At 42.7% G+C, this 18,817-nt stretch overlaps 1 protein-coding gene and 1 long non-coding RNA gene across 6 annotated transcripts in view; one reads left to right on the forward strand and one right to left on the reverse strand.

Moving 5' to 3' along the window:
* Positions 1-18,817, reverse strand: part of MDGA1 (MAM domain containing glycosylphosphatidylinositol anchor 1) — a 196,645-nt gene that overhangs the window by 137,382 nt on the left and 40,446 nt on the right. The window lies entirely within an intron of this gene.
* On the forward strand, positions 3,451-16,813 carry LOC122459458. The gene is made up of 3 exons (XR_006280171.1): positions 3,451-3,549; positions 11,562-11,698; positions 12,960-16,813. It is a non-coding gene; the product is annotated as an uncharacterized LOC122459458 (long non-coding RNA).

Raw genomic sequence — 18,817 nt, forward strand, 5'->3', positions numbered from 1 at the left:
AAATCAATGATAAGGAATCAAATGATGATGGGTATAAAAAGGTATCTGTGTAACAAAAGAGACTGTTAGAGTCAGATCTAAATCTAGAAAAAAGCAGTGAGAAACTGCTGAACTTAATTAACAACGATAGCAGATTTTAGAAAGAAAACAAATTGAAGTGAATATAGACTTGTTAAGGAAAAGGAAACAAACAAGTCTATAGCGTGTTAAAGTTAAAACATATGAGCATATGAAAGAATGTTCTAGATGTGGAAGGAGGCACTAACCTAGAAAATGTCCAGCATATGGTCAGACCTGTCATAGCTGCAAGAAACAGAATCATTTCACAGAAGTTTGTAAACAGAGAAGTCTGAAAAAATATAGATATTTACATTTAGTTCAAAATTCAAAAGTGTCAGAGAAGACATCAAGTAAGGAATACAGAACAAACATTACAAATGAAGAAAACTGGTTTCTGGGTATTTTGAAACCCAGTCACTCTATAAATTACAAGGAGAATTGGGCACTTACACTATCTTCTAATGGAATATTTATTTTGTATGCAATAGATACAGTAATTTCAGAAAAAAAGAAAAGGAGTACTTGTGGCACCTTAGAGACTAATACATTTATTTGAGCATAAGCTTTCGTGAGCTACAGCTCACTTCATCGGATGCATCACTTCATCGGATGCATCCGATGAAGTGAGCTGTAGCTCACGAAAGCTTATGCTCAAATAAATTTGTTAGTCTCTAAGGTGCCACAAGTACTCCTTTTCTTTTTTGCGAATACAGACTAACCCGGCTGCTGCTCTGAAACCAGTAATTTCAGAAGAAACTATAGGAGGTCTAAAGTAAAACCTGTAGAAAGAACAAATACATATTAATTTACAATCTTTCAGTGGTGAAAAAAATTCAAGTTATTGGTATTAGTGAATTACAGGTCTTAGTTAAAGGCAATTGAGAAAACATAAGATTTGCAGTAGTTAAGGGATAAGATATTTCTATTTTAGGTTTAGAAACACATTTCTCTCTAGATCTAACTGGTAGAATTCAGACTATTCAAAATTCTGAAACACTAGAAATAGAACATCAATTTACAGAACTATGTTTTGACATTGGTAAATTGAATACAATGTATAAAATAGAGTTAAATGAAACAAAAAAAACAGTTATATATGCAACTAGAAAAATATCCTTAGCTTTAAGAAGTAGGGTACAAAAGGAATTGGAAAGGTCAGGTAATTTAGATATAATTAAAAAAGAGTGGAAGAGCCAACTGAGTGGGTGAATTCATTAGTAATAGTAGAAAAGAAAGATGGATACTTACATTTATATTTAGATCCAGAAGACTTAACTAAGTATGTTAAAAGGGAACATTTTAAAATACCTACCAGGAAGAAATATTTGGACACATGTAAGAAGCAAAATACTTTTCTTTTTTAGATGCTTCAAATGGATTTTGGCAAATATCACTGGAGCAAGAAAGCCAATTGCTATGTACATTTAACACACCTTTTTGGACATTACTGTTTTAAAAGATTACCATCTGGCTTATGTTCAGCTCCAGACATATTTCATAGAGCAATAAAAAGATTTTTGAAAACATAGGTAGCACACAAGGGTACACAGAGGACATAAGAATATGGGGAAGAACTTTTAAAGAGTACGACAGAAGATTAACTAAAGCATTATCTAGAGCAAAAGAAGCAGGATTGAACCTTAACAAAAATAAATGTAAATTTAGACTGCAAGAATAAATGCTTCTAGGAGACACACTGACTCATAATTCATAAAGATTCATAAAGAATACAAGCCACTGATAATATTAAAAATATAGATGTGCCCAGTCTAAACAACCTATGACATTTATTCAAGAAAACTTAAGACCCTGGTCTAAAGTAGATTTAGATCTATTTGAATATAAAGGATTTTCATACGTTATAGCTCTTGATTATTTTTCACATTTTCCTGAAATATCTATACTAGAAAACATGTGCCAAATGAGTCATTAATAAAATTAAAATCAATTTTTGCAATGCATGGCATTCCCAATAGGGCAATGACTGAAAATTGATCTCAGTTTCACAGTCGAGTTTAAACGTTTTGCATAGCATATATTTCAGACATATTACATCAAGTCCACATTACCCACAATATAATGGACAAGTTGAAAATGGTGTTAAAATAATAAAAAGATTACTAACAAAAGCTGAAGAAATCAATACTGATTTATGTTAAATTATAGAACACTGCCATTATGACAAAGTTTAGCACCTGCACAGTTGTTATGTAACAGGAAATGTAAAAACAGTTTACCTGTGCTTTTTCAAAAAGGATATAAGGAAAGGAATAAGTATAAATATTAGTCAAGTTTGTATCAAAAGAATTATTATGATAGAGGATCACATAAACTACCTTATTTGAAACCAAATGATTGAGCACATATCTAGAATGGTAGAAATTGGGCTCAGAAAGCCACTGTAACAAAAGAGGATGCACCTCAATCTTATGATGTCCTGACGAATAATGGCCAAGCATATAGATGAAATCGGAGACATTTGCAATTGTTACCTGCAAGATCAGACTTGGCTGAAGGAAAAAAATGATATAGTGCAGCAACAAGAGCAGCAAGAACATGAAAATGACATCATTCCTCTAAGTAATAAGAGCCAGCGAAGATAGAAGTTAGATGGTCATTGGCTCAAGGGAGACCTGATAAATGACCTCTAGAAAGTAGTTAAGATAATTCTGATATACACATTCAAATAAATTTGTGCTAAAAAATTTAAAAGACAGGAGATGTGGTGGTACTCTGGCTTTAATAAAGTGAATAGAAACAACACACAGGGTTTGCACTAATATTGTAGGAAATGCAAGTATTTCAGGATAGCAAGCAGAGACGAACATGGAGCAGGGGCGTCTAGCACAAAGGGACAGTTTTGTATAGTCATGAAAATGTGCCTTCAAGAACAAGCCCTGGATAAAACTTGTTCTGGGAAGGGATGGCAAATGCTGTAAAGGAAGGTTTGGGGTTTTTCGCGGGGAGGGGCAGTGGGGGGACCAGGGAGGCATTCTCTCATTATTCAGCAGGTATCATTGATTAAGCTATTAATGATAGAAACCAGAGGCTCCACTGAAACTTTAAACAAAACAAATCAGGCTGGCTCCTTCTCCGGAAGGCCAGAAAGATGGGCACAATATCGATGGAGCATTTGCAAAGGAAAATTCACTCCGGCTTGAGGCTGATTATGGAAATAATAATACACTATCAGTGTCCATTAACGCTGTCATGAGTGCTGCAAATCAATAGCATATTAATGGCTGGAGAAAGACCGGGCTGTGTCCATCAGAATTAACTCTGCAACACAAATAGAAGAAAGGGAGGAGGCAGCAGATGATATCTAATTGAAGCCAGGTGGCGGATGTCTTCATGTCGCCTCTTAATGGAGGAGTCCGATTGGTCAGCACTACCACCACTGCCTCGTGAACAAGTCCTGGGTGCCTGGTGCCTCCTCTGAAGCTCTGCCCCAGTGACACTCTTAGGAGGAGATCCCTGCCAAACCAGACAGTGAGTTAAATCCTAATGGGGGTGTGACGTTGCACTCCATATGTTTATGGAAATATGCTCCATGTTCATCTCTACTTGCTATCCTGAAATACTTGCATTTCCTACAATATTAGCGCAAACCCTGCGTGTTGTTTCTATTCACTTTATTAAAGCCAGAGTACCACCACATCTCCTGTCTTTTAAATTTTTTTAGCACAAATTTATTTGAATTTGTATATCAGAATTATCTTAACTGCTTTCTAGAGGTCATTTATCAGGTCTCCCTTGAGCCAATGAGTGTAAATGTAATGTAACTGGAATATGCTTTATGCAAAAGGCCTCTTGTAAGATATCATTACAAAGTTTATAATCTACCGAGTGTGTTCATCCTATTTGAATATATCATTCTTGTATCTGAAGCTAGAAATATGAACTATTACTCTGAAGTAACTATTGTAACTATGCAAAGTGTGAGCCATTAATGGTGGTTTAGAATCTTGATGGCTCCCAGTAACCAGGACAATTGGTTGTAAATGGCTTTGTTTATTTGTAAGCCTTCCTGTGTTCATGTGAGTCTGGCTGGAAAGAATGGAGGCTTGGGATCTCACAGGACATGTGATCATGAGACCTGGTTCTGGAATCCATCTTAAACCTGGTGCTTTTCCATTTATAAGGATGGGTGGGGACCCAGAGAGATAAAAGATTCCCGCTTTGTGCCAAAGCCATAAAAGTAGGTGAAACAGAACAAAGGGGGTTGCCAGTCATGAGAAATCTTCTAGTTACCACCTGATCTGGAACTAAAAAGATCTGTACCTGGGGAAAGGATTGGGCCCAGACGAAGAAGGAGTCTAGACTGTGAAAGAAGCTTATTGGAACATCTCTGAGGGTGAGAATTTACCCGGTATTCCATTTCTTAAATATATTAGGCTTAGACTTGGGTGTTTTCTTTTCTTTTGCTTGGTAACTTACTTTGTTCTTTCTGTTATTACTTAAAACCACTTAAATCCTACTTTTTATACTTAATAAAATCACTTTTGTTGATTAATTAACCCAGACTAAGTGATTAATACCTGGGGGAGCAAACAGCTGTGAATATCTCTCTATCACTATTATAGAGGGTGGAAAATTTATGAGTTTACCCTGTATAAGCTTCATACAGAGTAAAACGGATTTATTTGGGGTTTGGATCCCACAGGGAGCTGGGTGTCTGGGTGCTGGAGATGGGTGACCTGCTGAGCAGTTTCTGGTTAAAGGCTGCAGGTTTGGGGCATGGACCAGACCTGGGTCTGTGTTGTAGCAGGCTAGTGTGTCTGGCTCAACAAGGCAGGGTTCTACAGTCCCAAGCTGGCAGGGCAAATGAGCTCAGAGGTAATTCCAGCATGTCAGGTAACAGCCTCAAGGGGGTCTCTGTGACCGAACCCATCACAGGAGATTTTCAGAGTCCCAGCCAGGAGTAGCCTTGATTTGAGGCAGTCAGGTACTTCTGAGTCTAGTTGGTCTCAGACCCTTAACATCAAGAGAGCTGGGTTACTCTCAGGAAGGGGGTAGGGGGAAGAGGCTCACTGACCAGATGCCAAGAAGGGGAGTTCTGGAGATATAAGAGTTTCAGGGTCTTCATGCTCCCTCCCACTCCACCCACTAATTGCCCTGAACCTTCTTTCACATCTCTCCCTCTGCCTGGAAAACCCACTGCCTCTTGGGGGCCTAGTGACCTTGCTCTCCTCTGCATAAAGTGTGCCAGACTGCAACAGCTGGCAGACTTGCAAATAAAATTTCTCCTGGGTCACTGAAGAGCACATTTCAGACTTGCCTGGGGGAAAACTTCCTCTGATTGGCCACTTTCCATCCACCGGAAGTGTAAACAGCCAACCAGAGCTGCTGAAAGAAGCAGGCAATGTTTTCTACCCCTCCCCTCAGGAGCTGTTCTCAGGACAGAGGGAGGAGGAAACAGAAACAGTCCAGCTACTTAGAGCAGCTCTGTGTCCTCCTCCCCTCCTGTGCGCAACAGGGACCATTCCTCTGCAACACCCCTCCCTGCAACACCCAGGCTGGGAAGGGGCAGGGCAGATCAGCCACCTGACCAGTTTTTGTCATTGCTTGGCAGTTGCTGGCAAAAATATTTCATGTGTCAAGTTCTTCCCTACTTGGGACCAACCTTCCCTGAAATTTGTGTGCACATGCAGCGATCCTGTAACTGCCCTGCAGCTGGCACCTGCTGTGCACACCAGGCCCTCAACACATTGAAACCATGGTGGCTCCTCTCTGCACTGAGGGCCAGGAAGTGGGATAGTCACAAGGCTCACCAGCAGGGAGGGGTGAGAAGAAGGGTGGGGGAGGCAGGGGCTCATGACTGGGGGTGGGGGAAGGGAAGAGAATCAGCTTTAGTTAGCACTGGGACCCTTTCTGTGGGTGGGTGGGTGGGTGAGTAGCCAGTGCCTGTTTTTTTTCCCTGCATCTCAGAGGTGGACAACCCTAGCAGAAGGGGTAAACAGCCCTGGAGCTGCTCCCCTCTCTAGGAGGGGGAGAAAGACCCCTCCATTGCAGCCTCCCCATCCTGGTAGAGGGGATGAAGAGTCCCTGGAGTTGCAAGAAGAGCAGAGGTGAGGCTGAGGTGTATGTGTGTGGAACAGATGTGGAGGGGCAGCACTGACGTGGAAGAGAACAGATAAGGGCTGGGGGGACAGGCAAATGTGGTGTCACTCGTTTCTGTAGAAAATGAGAGACCCTCCACTTTTTCCACTTCTTTAAGCACTGACCAAGCCACTCCTCTAAACTCCTTTTAACTACCCTTCCAGTAGTACCCTGACTCTGGTGCTCTGCACAGCTGACTCCACTCAGGAGAGGATCACAAAACAAAGCCACCATGATGCTAATCTAACATGATAATGCTAAGGATTGCAACCCAAAGAGTGTGCAAAACAAAATCTGCTGAGCACGTCTCTTTTCCCAGCATGCCAGCCAACTTATCGCACCCTGAACCCCAAGTGCTAGTGCCAGCTTTGCTCATTGGATTGCCTGCTTATATTTAATTACAAATACAGTACCTTGGGGGCAGGGAACTTGCTTTACTTCATCTGGAAAGTGCTAGATGCCTCTGTGGCATTTATATAAATATACAGGAGTCATTCCACCCACCACAGAAACTTAGCGGTCGCGGAAGTGGACAAAGCAACATCTGCCTGACACTCCAGAACACTACACAACAAGTGAAGATGGAAACTGCACGGAGGAATTTCAGGGATGTAGAATGGAATCACCCAGGAGGCAAGCTAGCCACTTATAATATGGGCTCTTTAAGATTCAGAAGTGATCAGAACCTTAGCTTTATATCTCCAATTAATGGCACCTCCAGCAAAACATCGCCCCAGCAGCATGCTGGTAGAACCCTCAGCTGAAACACCAGTGACTCTTCCGGCAACACTGCTCTTTTTTAAAAACAAACAAAGCAAACAAACAGGAAAAAAAAAACAGCAGGAGTCACAGAACGTATCACCCAGAGGGTGTCACCCAGAAGGCTTGGCTTGGTTTTGGGGCAATGGCATTAGATTAATTTTACAAGGAAGGATATTGTGGGCTTCAATGAAACATTTAACCGTCAAAGCAGGACCATCCCTTCCCTTTGGCTTGCAGCAGCTCAATATTTATATCCCTAGTGCAATTCTCTAGGTGGGGAAAATGACTTGCTTTCGCTTGCATTAAGTACTGTTTGTAGAGGTTAGTTATATTCAGATCCTGTTATGCAGCCACATTATACTCAGACTCCAAACGACGAGAGGAAAAGAAGAATGTCTCCTCCTCTGAGCCCAGCCATGGAAAGGATTCAATCCTCCTTCACTACCTAGGCCTTGCTTCCCTGCCTGCAGAAACAAAGCTTTGCCGTATCCCTGTATCTCGCTGTAGCATCCACAAAGTAAAAGGGATGCAGCAGAGGATATGCCGTGGCCCAGTTGGGTTCCACTCCAGCTGCAATTACAAACCAATTTTTTTAAATTTTTAAAACATTTCAATTAAATGCAGCACTGGTGAAGGGTTAGAGCCAGCACAGAGAGTGGAGCACTCCCTTGCGCATCCATCCATCTTACTTATAGAATCATATAATCATAGAATATCAGGGTTGGAAGGGACCTCAGGAGGTCATCTAGTCCAACTCCCTGCTCAATGCAGGACCAATCCCCAACTAAATCATCCCAGCCAGGGCTTTGTCAAGCCTGACCTTAAAAACTTCTAAGGAGCTTCATCCCCTGCAGGAATCTCCCCTAGCAAGGAAAGGGGAGTCCAGCCTCCATGTCCTATTCAATCCTTAGCTTCTCCTTGGAGCCTGTCAATGTGGGGGAGAGGGATTAATGCTAGTAGTGATGGTGGTTAGTGATGGGCACCACTGCCCAGTAAGAGCTGGGCTGAGACCCGACTATTCATTTCACACAGGCATCTCCATACAAGCACCGAATGATAACAGTCAGAAAACCTCTCAAAGATCCTTCATTTCATGAGCCATCCTGCTCTTAGGCTGCTGTCTGCATCTCAACATACTGACATTATATTCCATGGCAAGCAAGCAGGTCCATTCTGCTCCCATTGACCATCATGTTGCAAATGATCTGACAGCAACAGTTGTGCCTGGGGAGCTGGAAGGGCCAAACCCATAGGACCTGAACAGGACTCAGCTAGAAGCCAGCTGCTCTGTGCAAATCTCATGCCCTCTGCTTTCCTGTCTTTCTTCTCCTTCCCCTCCCAATGGCAGTGACTGAGACACCCTGCAAGTCTTGAAGGTCAGCCAGGTGCACAGTAACTGGACAATGCAGGTAGTGGAGTTTAATAGATGAATGTCCTAAGGAAAACTGTCACTTGATGCTAATAACCTTTGTAAGAAAGTGTGTTTTGCTCTAACTATCCCAAGGGTTTTGCCTCTCTCCTGTCATCCCTGCATTTGAGATCAGCTCACTCCCAAGGTCACAGCTAGCGTCGTTTGTTTTATTTCCTCTCTTCTTTCCTCCCCCTTTTTTTTTAAACAAAAAACCCACACACTTTGGTACAACAACTGCAATGTTTCAACCAAGACATCTGCGGCTATGGATCCAGAAAACACAGCACTTTGAAACTCCGGCTGCTGTTTTATTGCTGGACCATGTAACAAAGATGAAAGGCAAGCTCATACATGCAGACTTCAGCCCTTCAAAAGGGAAAGGAAAATGTCAATTTGCTAATCATCTGTCGATTGGATTAGCAGCAAAAGTGCATGTGACCTGATCGATGAGGGAGTATGGGCTCCTTTTCATATAAAAAGTCATCAGGCAACAGCTGTGACTTCCAAGTTGGAAAGAGAACAAAAAGACAGAGAGAGAACAGTACCATATATGGTTCCCTGACAGGCAGCACTGAGAACATTTGGGGACAAGTGCAAACTTTCACCACCACAATCACATGTCCACCCCCAAAACACAAAGACACACAGGTACAGACTCAACTAGCAGGTTTATTTTTAAAAAGAACAAGGTCCAAATAAAGGAGACCCAAACCATATGTTTTGTTTACGAATGAGGAAAGGAGGCTACAAAAACAAATCAAGATTTGATGGGTTTCTAAAAGATATATTCTAGTTCAAACAGAAATTAATTCCGGAAAGCCCTACAGCCTGTGTTACACAGGAGGTCATACTAGATTATCACAGTGGTCCATCTGGCATTTTAAATCTCTGAATTCCCCACATTGAATAGGAATGTTTCCATGCAAATCAAGCCACATCCTTCAAAGTGAGAGATAATAAAGGACCAGTCTCTTCCAGCTAGTTGGAGATTGGGATCCAGAAGAAATGTAAGAAGTGGATAGCAGACAGAAGGGAGGAGAGAAGGAGAAGGGAATTGTCAGAAGAAAGCGAGGGACCTTCTGCAGAGAGAGCTGGAGGACACTCATTTTCTACATTTCCTAGTATATTAAGCGTCAGCTCTAAGACAGTGTGACTGTCTTAGAAGGAGAGGTACAGATAAACGAGGTATGGGAAGGGGGAGACTCCTAGGTATTGAATGTGTGCCACACAGGTTCACCTGCAATGTACAGCTGAAAGGGAAAGATTCAACATGTGGGCCTGTTTACCCACCGCTGGACCATACCTTATCTGAAAGTCAGAAGCCATTTAAACCCCTCTAATGGAGGGCAGGGGACGGGGGGTGGGAGAAGGAGATTCCAACCAGAATATGTTTAAACCCTCCTTTTTTCACCTCACTAGGACCTGAAATAGCTGGAACCAAAAATGTTCCCTTAAATTCAAGTATTTCCAGTCAGGGTTTTCTGCTGCAGAACACTATGCGGCAGGGACAGAGCATTTCACTCTGTCCGGCGCGGTGTTTACAGAGGATCTAAGCACCCTGGTACCTAGGTCTGAACTCAGCCTAGGTCAATAGTGACTGAATCGTTGCTATCTGATGAGTGTTTTGCGGCTTGCATGAGGGAAGCTGGATGATCTCAAACCAGCTCCCAAGGGACTGGTGTTCACATCACAAACCCAACACAACTGGCATTAACCAGTCCTCTTGCTGGCCGCACTAGCGGAAAAGTGAAGAATGGAGTCAGTGAAAGAGACTGAACTCCCCTCTGACATCTAGACACTGTCCCTTCAGGGCAGGATTGCTGAGGCACGTTTAGGGATGGTGCAGGGAAAGCCTGCTCTGTGTCTGCCCATGCTTTACCCATTCTATGGAAACAGAATGATCTATCTAGTCAGACAGCCCCTGTGCCTGTACTATCTGAGCACCTCACAAAACCTGGATGCATTTATCCTGAGATTGCTGCTGTCAGGTTGGGAAGTATCACCACCACCACCCTTTGCCAGATGGGGAAACTGTGGTACAAAGAGATTAAATGACGTGCACAAGGTCAAACTGAAAGTCTGTGACAGAGCAGGGAATTGAATACACCTCTCCCAATTCCAGTCCAATGTTTTAATGGCGAAACCTGCCTTAAGTCTCCAGGGCTGTTTAATCCAGCACTAAACTCAGTCACAAACAGAAAAATGTTGTCATGCAGTTTCAGGATTTTTTTTTACTATTAAACAAAAACTGTTGTTTTCACTGGGTTCCCCCCCACCTCCTGCACATGGAACTCCAACCCAAAAGTAGCTATCAGCAGTGAAATTGACAGAAAACAGAAAGACACACACTACAGCCCAAAAAGAAAAGGAGTACTTGTGGCACCTTAGAGACTAACAAATTTATTAGAGCATAAGCTTTCGTGAGCTACAGCTCACTTCATCGGATGCATTTGGTGGAAAAAAAAAAGTAGCTCACGAAAGCTTATGCTCTAATAAATTTGTTAGTCTCTAAGGTGCCACAAGTACTCCTTTTCTTTTTGCGAATACAGACTAACACGGCTGCTACTCCGAAACCTGTCACTACAGCCCAGTTTCAGCATGTAAATAGAGTGGAATTGCAGAAAGGAAAAGCTTGTCCATTTTCCAGAGAGGCTGAGGGGGCTGTGGATGCTCAGCACCCCTGGAAACCAAGCCAAATAGTTTTCATCTTGATAGCATCCCTTTAAATCCCTGCAAAGCCTTTGGTGTGAAGAGTCCTGTGCAGTCCTTAATTCCTTCCCTCTTATGTGCCAATAATGAATAACCACAGCCCGACAGGTAGGGGAGAGATTGCCTCCAGTTCTGATAAGAGGAGCTGACATCTCCCTAACCTCAGCCAAGTCCATTGTTTTATTCTCTTTGTTTATTGATCCTTTTATGCACATAATACAAATTGACATTTAATAATTCAGTCAAGTCAATGGTGCTTAAATATTAAAAGGCTTTTCTCTTTTAAATAGCTGTAGCAAAAAAGTCAAAGGAGTGCTAAACAAATATCTGTTTAAAGGGCTCTTGTCTGAGTTCTTTTGGGCCTTTTTGCCAAGGGGGGTGAAGTTGAAACTGTACAAGTCTCCTGCTGCCTTAAAAAGACAGAGGCATTTCCAGAGGCTTTGATTCACAATCTCAGGGAGTTTATTCATCTTCATCCGTTATTTATTTTCTCCCCACTTCCCCATTTCTCTAAATAAAGATGGAGGGAGGAGGAGAGAAAACTTCCCTCGTAAGAGTTGCCTCCTGTTCTAGGGGGGATTTAGGATGCCCACAATGCAAAGTGGTGCAGTCAGCTTTTTAATATTTTACTTCACGACAAGAACCGGTGTTTAAAAGGTGTTAAACTTGAAAGTACACAAATAAATTAAGGGTTAAAGAAAGTACAGGACTGCTGTAATTATCCCTAAAGCAAACATTACACACCCAGAAAATTCAGTTACACTTAAAGAAAGTCAGACATGTCAGGGTACAGAAATGCACACTTAAGTCTGCCCTATAGTGATGCCATGAGTCAAGAAACATATGGAAGAGAAATAGCATCTTTAAAAATCAATTTTAATCTAATCTGGGACAACAGGCACGAATATCCCTCAATCATAATGGCAAGGTTATGATATGACAGTAAGAGAGGGCAGAGCTAAGGCTGTTTGGGGGTTTTAACTGTGCATATACATACTCTAACTAGTTTGGATTTCTTTTCATTGTAATCTTAACTTTGAATTTCCTGGTTTTGTAATGCTTCGTTTTGGAAATTACAACATCCCTGAGCTATTGACCTGACCCTGCCTGTATCCCATATACTCAGAACAATTAGATAAACTAAGTTATTAACAATTATTGTAATTATAACCTTCTTTATTCAAATATAATCCAGGCAGAAGATTTAATGAATTTTAATTATATGTAACATTTGAATAGTCTGTGCTTTTCCATTATTAAGATAATTCAGGACAAAGACAAGACTGACAAATGTTAAATTTCTTAAAAAGTTCGTTTTAAAATTAATCTTAACTCAAATTAATTAATGGATTTACTTGTAAGTGCTCGGTAAATTCATTCTTTGCTCAAAGAGTAAGTGCTGTAATTCTGGAGAGGGTATGCTGCATTTCTCATATATAACAAAGTGATTAAATCCCTGTTTTAAGTACAAAGTCAAACTCAACCTTAACGACGGAGCTGCAACCAGTATCTCCATAATGCACACAAGTCAATGCAACTAATATGTCCCTGGCCACCACAATGCCACACCATAACAGGGTGGCTTTTCACAGCCAAGATGTCCAAGTCTAACCAGCCCTTTTTCATTAGCCCCACCCTGACACACCTGTGCTGCTCTGGATATAGGACTTAAAAGAAATGAAGCCCAGCAGTTCTGGACCGGCTGTAGAGGAGACCAGTTGAGCTGGGTTGTGCCTGAAGAGCTAAGCCACAAGAGTGGAGGGTCAGCTTCTGTGGTAGCCCCTAGAACAAGGGGCCAGACTCCACGGAGGAAGTCCTGGGGCCAATGTACTTTTAAATTCCAACGAGGAGTGCCAGGGAGAAGCCCTGGAACCTGCTGCTCTGTGAAAGGCTGATGTGATTCTGTTTGCTTTGGAAGGACTTTGCTGCTGGCCCAGGAGAAGCTGGATGAAGAGAATCTAAAGAGGTCTGCTGGGAGAAGCCAGCCTGAGGTCTGTCCAGTTACAGCTGGACTTGGATGCCCTGGAAGAGGATTGAACTTTTAAGTAACCTGGCTGGAGGGCTAGGCCATGGAAGACCCAGACAGAGGCAACAACCAAGGAGAAGCAACCAGCAACACCACATCCACAAGGAGGCACCACCCAGCAAGATGCTTCTGTGGCATATGAGGCTCGCTTGGGACGGACCTACAAACATACATGCTATGGACATTCAGGAATTTATGATCATTAGTGGGGACAGAACTCAGGTCCTTCTGCTCCAAAAGCATAGCCCCTTCCCTGTGTCACGAAGTAATGGAGAGTGTCCCCTTAAGTGGAGCAGCAAACGGTTTATGAGACAGACTTGTGCATGTCTAGCATTCCACCCAGTAGAGGAGCCGGGATGTATGCCTAAAAGCTAGCATGTTATAACTTAAAGTTGAGATTTTATATTTCACAAGAGTCACAAATTCAGAGCTGAGGCTCCTACCTTAATCTCCCCTTTGCCCCCTTTTGTACAATTGTAGGAATGGGATGTTTCTTTACCTGATCACAAACTCTGGGCATCGTTCCATACCATTCAGCATATTATAAGAGAATAAAGAGCTGATTTCTGCCCCCCGCCCCCGCCCGTGCAGCTATCTGTACATATGTAGCATTTTGCATCACTTCACATCTGCTGTGTGATTGTACAATGAAATATCCTTGACACCATAACAAACTGTTTGTATTGTGTCCCGACTCCAAGTAATAGATTTTCCATACGTTCCCATGCAGCTGTGCAGAACAGCTGGCCATGCTGCTTTCACTGTGCAGATGCCAGTCATGCCTGTATTTCTGCTTGTCATTGCTCAGCCCTGGGGGAGGAAGGAATGCTCTGTGGGTGAGCAGCTCTCCCAAGAGATGTCAGAAGTGATGAAACCCTAGCCAGTTTTTGGTTTCTTAAAGACCTATTTATCTGCTTTGGCCTTCTGCAGTCATCACAGTACCTGGGGCTATTGCTCGGTACAACTGGCTGTGTATATTCTGTTAACTATCAAAATATTGCAGTATTTTTTCTGTCCCTGGGAATGGCTTTGGGCCACTGTCGGTTGTGAAGAGCTCTCTCCAAACTGAATTTCCAGCTGGTGCTTTCTGTAGCTCACCAAACTCCTGCAACACATGAGCAGTCGGCAATTCTAAGAGAGCACATCAGCTCCACACCAAATCTGAGCCCCTCCCATCACTGTTCATTGGTGTGTCCAGCTGTAACTGTCCATCATGAAACATTTGATACATACTGTAAAATGGGGAATTGTGGGAAAACGTAACACCTTTACAACGGAGACCGAAAAGGAATCGCATGCTGGTTGACACAGCCTCCCCCATCCCACATCTCCCGCAGTGGGAGACCCATGCAAATGGGCTTTGGAGCAAGAGATATACAAAGCAAAGTTATGACTGTATTACTTGATAACTGTGCAGAGCAAAAAGACCATTTGAAACGTTAGGGCCTCCAGGAGGAAACTGGGAAAGGTGTAACGTGTGCGTGGGGCATTTAAAAACAAGAGTATTTGTCAACTGGCTTATTGCACTGAGAAGAGGGACAGAAATTAATTTGCTTCCCAAGATACCGTTTCCACAAGCTCACCGTTGTCAAGTGGCTCATACAATAGATGACTCTGGGACTCACCTGGCGGCATCAAAGAAGCCAGAGGATAGATGACAAGTCATCAAAGTTAGCAAGATGATCTCTGACACTGAGGAAATGGAGCTCAGCGAGACTGAAATGCTGACAGGCAGAGCCTTGAGAGGCAAGCAACAGAAACACAGGATTTCTTAAGACAAAGGCTTTTAGTCGTCTACTCTTGTGTCTGTAACTGAAAAGGCTTCGGCCTAGTTAGGCAAGTCCAGGGGCAGACTAAGACCTAGGGATATTTTAATAACATTTTTCTTGAGTTTCATTGGCTATTCTCATACATTTGGGATTTTTAAAAACACTTCTGGGTCTGTGGCTGTCGGTGAGCTAATCTAGTACCATCTGTAGCAAGCAAAACAGCAGGCCTTTGGCCTCTGAGGAGAAGCAGGAAGAAGATCTAGTCCCAAATCCAGCTTTTGTTCCTAGTTCAAGGCCTACACAAGGAACCCTCCTGAAGGGCTCTCTGTGCTCTGACAGCGGCTGACCCAAAGAACAGGAAAAGCCTAAAGACTACAGGTGAGCCACGAGTCTGAAGAAGGAAAAAGTTGATAAGGTCCCAAAACGTGTGCTTAGTTGAATCTCTTGGTGTGCAAAATTGGGCTGGCTACAAGTCTACCAAGAACAGGCTCTCTCATGAAATAGATGGTCCACTGGTCAGTGATTTCATCACTTCAAGTTCTGGTTAAGGCCAGAGAGTGCAGGAGATTTAAAAATATTTTTAAAAGGGAATCCAATTATTTGAACCTCAAAGAGTTGGTTTTGGCCAGTTCTTATTTCACCATAACTAGTTCTCCTAGTCACATCAATGAGAGCATAATTTTATTCATATCTACTTCCTCCTGCTGCTTCAGTCTGACCATCTCTGCTGCCTAATGAAGGCATTGAGGTTGGCCAGAGCTGGAAGAAGCCTAGCTGCTTTTCTCCCTGCTAAGAGAGTTCTCTCTCCAGTATTTGTTCTATGAGTAATCAGATACCCCACAGATCATTCAAGCACCGATCAGCCTACTCCACTGAGATGGGACAAATTTGGTTGTCTACCTTATTTTCAGATTAGCATAGTTAAAGTGCAGGAAGGGTTCATTAGTAGTACTATTACAGCAGTACCTAGAGGCCCCAGCCACGATCGGGGACACATGGTGTGAGGCACATAGTAAGAGACAGCCCCTGCTCTGAAGAGATTACACTCTACGTAGACAAAGGCTGGGAAGAAAGGTAGGTTTGGCCTTGTTGCAGCCACAGGTGAGACAGAGGTTGGGCCTCTTCATAATGCAATGATAATACGCAGCATGCTGACTGCCCGGGAAAGGACTTCACAGACCCATGCATTGCAATGACTGACCTTTCACCCTTCTACCCCTGTATGATCATATCCCACAATCCCCCCTCCTTTTTTTAAAAAAAGAAGATAAAAGTTTAATCATTGGTCAACTTTTCTACCTTGCTTTTTCTTTTGATCTCAAATGCTAACAGGAAAACAATTGGGAAACCCAGTAAATTACAAGTTAAATGGATTCATGTTGTCTTGAAATGGCAAAAATATTCCAACTAAGTCACCCTTTGATACCATCTAGCACCAAGGACAATTGATTACCCAGATGAAGGATCTTTTATTGGCCAAGAAGATGGTTATACCAAACTATTCAACAAAAAGTTCAGAAGAAATGGAATCCAGTATTATGCTCAATTACACATTGTGTTCTGCTAGTGAATTGTAGTTGCCATAATCTATGCCACCCTGAGACTTCATCATTCAGACCCAACTCAAGGAATGGTGTGCAGCCTTGTAACTAAAGCCAGGAATTTAGAGTCACACCCCCAAGGCTCTATTTCTGACCATCACTGACTTGATGAATAACCCTGGCCAAGATACTTCACCTCTTTGTGTCTCAGTTTTCTCTCCTTTGTAACAAGAATGACAACAATTACTACCCTGCATTCAGTTTTAAAGCTTATTGTTTGTACAGTGTTTTGTACATCCAAAGCCTGTGTAAATGCTAAGTATTATTGAAGTTATTACCTTCCTCAGAGGGAGGTTATGCAGTTTCATAATTAATGTTTGTAAAACAATCCTAGATCACCAGATGAAATGTGCTAGAGATATGCAAAAGATTAAAATGATCCATAATCTGATCTAGGCTTTATTGTTCTGTGCAACACTTGATTTAATAAAACTGAAAGTTGAAAAGCAAGTCTCAGCTGTTGCCAATAAGGAGGATGTGTGGATGGCTAGCTCAGCACGAGGTGTTAAGGCAGATACCATCAATTTATAAGATTGTACAAAGTACTTGCTTGCTTCTGCAATGAACATGCATTAACCCTCAAACTGATTTTGGGTAACTGGAACATGCAAGTGCTCTAAAAAGAATCACTTCGCAATTAAGAATACAGAACAAGGCTCAGGAAGAACAGTTCAGAGCCTCATACCCTATTAAACAGAAAACATTACCTGAGGAATTAAACAGAGGGAGACAAAGCTGTATATCAGGAGAGTGCGAAGCTCCTAGTTGTTTCAGATCTGGAAGACACCGAAGGCTCAGAGCAACCTGTGCTACATTCACCGTGCTCCAAGTTCCCAGTCTCCAACTGCAGCCCATTGATGTAGAGTAGTATAAGGACAGCAAAGAAAGCTCACTCAAACTGCAGAATGTGAGCCAAGTCTCCTGTGTGGAATGAAGCTTCCTGTCCTAGAGTTCAACAGCAGCTATCTTTTTAGCTTAATATAATGCACGAAACCAACTTTAGAGACATATATTTACTACATGAGACAACTACCCAGTCTACTGACCCGTATTGTCTCATTGTTTCCTTCTTTTCCTCCTGTCTTTCTGTTGTATCTACTGGTTGCCTCTTGTCTTATGCTTAGATTATAAACAGGGCCCATCTTGTTCTGTTTTTGTACAGCACCTCGCACAATGGGGTACTGGTCCACCAGTGCAGCTCTTAGATGCTATAGCAATACAAATAATAAATATCTATATTTAAGCAAAAGGCACTCAGTGAATCCTCTGAGTGACTCGAAGGATTGAAAATGAGCAATGAAGGCATTTCATTTCTAGGACACTGTCTCCAATCCAGGCCTAGGGCAGGTCAATTGGCTCGCTCAAAGGATTGGAATTAGGAGTCTGTCATCCCAAGGCTGGTGGTTTAAATATGGCCCAGATCAACAGTCATCAAAAGCTGTCATGATCTGATAGTTCTTCTTGAATGCTTTGTGTGCAAAGCAAGTTGGCAGACTTGATGCCTGTGTGTTTGGAACATCACGATTATTGCTTCTCTCATGGAAGGTCTGAGTAGAGAGGCCAATAGTTACCCATCTAGATCGAGAAGTGAGGGGGTGTAGATAGAGAGAGAACTCCCCAGACTGCTCCCTGGGGACACTGCTGAAAGGAACAGGGGTATAATTAAAGTGCTGCTGACTTGACAGACTCCAAACTCCAGCATGAACCATTCCAGGGGGTCACCATTCCAGCTTTCTGCTAATTCCCACAGAGGTGGAGGCAGAAAGTGCTGCGCAGCCAAGCCAACAGCTTATAAACGGTGCGGGGAGACAGAAACCTTCAGAGATCTTCCTTGAGAATTATTCTCACTAGAGAAGGGAGATCAGTGGCAATTTCACTAGCTGCTTGAGTACCAGCTGCCTCCTGAACACAGCAGATGCTGAAAGGCTGAGAGGCCCCAGAACACATACTAGACAAAATAGCCCTCTGGATGCTCAGTGCTGCGATTTATTTCCCATTTCTGGGTGGAAGGGGATATGCACACTGTTCCCTGTCTGCGACGCCAAGTGTAGCAGTGACAACTCCTAGGCACAGCCATGAATCCACAGGCCAATGAATCCACAGGACAGCCACATGAAGCCATTTTAAAAATGAGTATTAATCACTGTTTCACGGGAGTTCCATGGGGTCACATGGGGCTTTCTGGTGCCAGCTGTCTCTGGTTAGCCACCAAGGAGATCACACTGAGACCAGGGTTGGTGGGTGGGTGTTTCAATGAGTTAACTGGTGAAGCTCAGATAGGTTAGAGGGACAGTTCTGAGAAGAAGCCACACAGGCCTTTTTTACACCTACCCATCTCCACAGATTGTTTCCGCACAGCATGCTGTCTAGTATTTTGTCC

The sequence above is a fragment of the Dermochelys coriacea genome, chromosome 3 (assembly GCF_009764565.3).
Source record: "Dermochelys coriacea isolate rDerCor1 chromosome 3, rDerCor1.pri.v4, whole genome shotgun sequence".
In the NCBI taxonomy this organism is placed as follows: Eukaryota; Metazoa; Chordata; order Testudines; family Dermochelyidae; genus Dermochelys; species Dermochelys coriacea.